At 46.8% G+C, this 3,599-nt stretch overlaps 1 non-coding gene across 1 annotated transcript; it reads right to left on the bottom strand.

The window, feature by feature from the left end:
* Positions 1–1,689: 1,689 nt before the first annotated feature.
* Positions 1,690–1,763, bottom strand: Trnat-ugu. Its single transcript has one exon. It is a non-coding gene; the product is annotated as a tRNA-Thr (tRNA).
* Positions 1,764–3,599: the final 1,836 nt, after the last annotated feature.

Genomic DNA, 3,599 nt, shown 5'->3' with positions numbered 1-3,599 from the left:
TGAAACAGAGCTGACAATTTCTCTACAAAATTTCAACAATAATAACTGAACAATTTTATCCGTCAAGAGTGATACAATGTCCAATCTCGTTAACAGAAAATAACAGGTTTCCAGTGTTTTACAAAGAACGCAACATCCCAGGAAACGTGTGCTCTTCTCCGAGGAGCGATGGCCTTCGCCGCATTTGCAGCAGGTGACCAGCTACTCGACATGGCTCTGTCTACGGAGGCGTCATGAAGTGTCTCCGTGATCGCCAGTAAAAATGAAAAACAAACAGAACACAATCTTTTCTAGTTACAACATACGTCCCTTTAAAACATAATAAACCTTGTTAAAATACACTGACGGAAAAAAATCGCACCAAGAAGGGCTTGTGTGACATGAACGAAAGTTGGTAGATGTCTTTCTACACGTGACAGATGATATCTATTCATATTTCGCGCCAGTAGCATAAGAGAGTGGCGCTAGTAATGCCACTATGGTGATGCAAATCACGTTTGCTTTAAATACCTCTAAGGCGACAAAGACGCCATTATCGACACTTCACTAAGTTTGAACGAGGTCGTGTAATATGCCTACGAGAAGCCGAATGTTCATTCTGCGATAATGCAGTAAGACTTGGCAGAATTGTAGCCACTGTATATGCTCGCTGGCAAAGGTGGTCACGAGAATGTATGGTCACAAGAAGAGTAGTCTCCGGACGACTTCGTGGCGCTAACGAGAGGTAGGACCATCGTTTTCGGCCTGTGTCTCTCGCGCATCGTACTGCATCGGCACCACAGTGACACAACGAACTGTTACAAATCGATTGCTCCAAGGTCACCTCAAAGACGGACGCTCTTTAGTGTGCATTCCACTGACCCGAAACGACCGCCATTTGCGAGTTAGTGGTGTCAAGCGAGAGCCCGTTGGAAGACAGAGTGGAATTCTGTTGTGTTTTCTGATGAAAGCTGGCTACCTCAGTGCCAGTGACGGTCGTGTGTTGGTTAGCAAGAGGCCAGTTGAGGGCTTGCAACCAACCTGTCTGCGTGCCAGACACACTGAAGCTAAACCAGGAGTTACGGCCTGAGATATGGCTTTGTATGAGGGCAGGAGCCCTCTCGTGGTTATTCTACACACCCTGACTGCAGGACTGTACGTCAATTTGGTGATTCGAACTGTTGTGCTACTATTCATGAACAGCATTTCAGGGGACGTTTTTCAACAGGATGAGGCTCGTCCACATGTCGCTGTTGTAGCCCACACGCTCTACAAGGTCGACATGTTCCCCTGGCCTGCTCGAACACTAGATCTGTCTCCAATAGAGCACATACGGTACATCATCGGACGACAGCTCCAGCACATTCCACAAACAGCCTTAATCCAGCATTAACCGTCCCTGTATTGACCGACCAAGTACAACAGGCATGGAAGTCCATCCCACAAACTGACATCCGACAGCCGAACAACACAACGCATGCACGTTTGCATGCTTGCATGCAACATTATGGCGGTTACACCAGCTATTAATGTACAAGCATTTATATGCTAAGATATATACTAAGATGGTATCTGTTCTTTCGGACATATCCGAAAGAACAGATACCATCGGTGACCATGCAGCTCGTTAGAATGAAATTGCAATGAAATGAACACTATTAGCTGCTTACAGGAGTTGACATACGTCAACGGGGAGGGGATGAAAATGTGTGCCCCGACCGGGTCTCGAACCCGGGATCTCCTGCTTACATGGCAGACGCTCTATCCAGCTGAGCCACCGAGGAAACGGAGGATAGCGCCACTGCAGGAATTTATCTCAGGCACGCCTCTCGCGAAACCCACATTCTCAACGTATTGTCCCGCACTACATTCGTAGTGCCCCTGTCCATTATACTCATTACTCGCGGCGCGTTGCCGATTCCCGTAAGAGTTCGGGCACTGTTTGTGCATTCGCACAGAAGAAGAAGATGGTCAAGTATATATACTTGTCCGAAAGGACAGATTCCATCTTAGTATGTATATACGAGGGCGGTTCAGAAAGTAACCTCCGATTGGTCACAGTGCGGGTTGTGGGGGGAGTAGCGACGCCATCTGTGCGTTCACGCACTCAACAGGTCAGTCGGCATCAAGCCGTGGTCGAGTGAACGTCGTACCTGCGCTAGTTTAGTTTTTGTGGCAGTTTGAAATGTGTGCTGCAATAGAAAACCCCGCCAAATGTGAAGTGCGTGCTGTCATAAGGTTTTTTACAGCCAAAGGATATTCTGCAGCAGCTATTCATCGTGAGCTTTGTGCCGTGTACGGACCAAGAGTTATGAGTGAAGGAGTTGTCCTTGAATGGGTACGTTTATTTAAAAGTGGACGAGAAAACGTTCATGATGAAGAGAGGAGTGGTAGACCATCATTGGTGACTGATGAACTCGTTCAGACAGTTGATGCAAAAGTTCGTGAAAATCGACGTTTCTCAATGTCGGAGTTGTCTACTGGTTTTCCACAGATTTCTAAGACTCTCTTGTACGAGATAGTGACAGCAAGATTGGGTTACCGTAAGTTCTGTGCACGATGGGTGCCCAAAATTCTTACCGACCACCACAAAACTCAAAGAATGGCCTCCGCATTAGACTTTCTGTCACGTTATAAGGACGAAGGAGAACCATTGTTAAACAGAATCGTGACCGGTGACGAAACCTGGATTAAGCACGTGAACCCTGAGACAAAAGAACAATCAAAGATGTGGGCGCTTTCAAATTCGCCTACCAAACCAAGAAAAGCCTCGCAAGATTTTTCTGCCAGAAAACTGATGGCAACGGTGTTTTGGGATGCCAAAGGGGTGTTGTTGGTTGAATTCATGGAACGTGGTACGACCATTAATCAAGACGTGTACTGTGAAACAATAAAAAAGTTACGACGGGCCATACAGAACAAACGCCGTGGTATGCAGACTTCCGGTATCGTTTTTTTGCACGATAACGCCCGTCCTCACTCTGCTCGCAGAACAACGGCCCTTCTTGAGTCCTTCAAGTGGGACGTTATCAACCATCCACCTTACAGCCCAGACCTGGCACCAAGTGATTATCACCTCTTCATGCATTTGAAGAAATGGCTCGGGTCACAGCGGTTTGATGACGAGGAAGAGCTCAAAGATGCGGTCACAGGCTGGCTCCCGGCACAAGCGGGTGATTTTTATGCAGAAGGAATTTCAAAGCTTGTGAAGAGATACGATAAGTGCCTCAATCGCTATGGAGACTATGTAGAAAAATAGTGCAAAGATGTAGTTGTAAGATGTATATATTAAAATATTTTTATTTAACTTGGTGTATTTTTTTAAATCAACCGGAGGTTACTTTCTGAATGGCCCTCGTAGTTAAGGCTCACCGGCCACTTGACCATCTTCTTCTTCTGTGCGAATGCACAAACAGTGCCCGAACTCTTACGTGAATCTGCAACGCGCCGCGAGTAATGAGTATAATGGGCAGGGGCACTACGAATGTAATGCGGGACAATACGTTGAAAATGTGGGTTTCGCGAGAGGCATGCCTGAGATAAATCCCTGCAGTCGCGCTATCCTCTGTGTTCTCGGTGGCTCAGCTGGATAGAGCGTCTGCAATGAAAGTAGGAGACCC

The sequence above is a fragment of the Schistocerca piceifrons genome, chromosome 3 (genome assembly GCF_021461385.2).
Source record: "Schistocerca piceifrons isolate TAMUIC-IGC-003096 chromosome 3, iqSchPice1.1, whole genome shotgun sequence".
NCBI lineage: Eukaryota > Metazoa > Arthropoda > Insecta > Orthoptera > Acrididae > Schistocerca > Schistocerca piceifrons.
The sequence above is the reverse complement of the archived record's forward strand: the minus strand, read 5'-3'. Positions and strand labels throughout refer to the sequence as shown.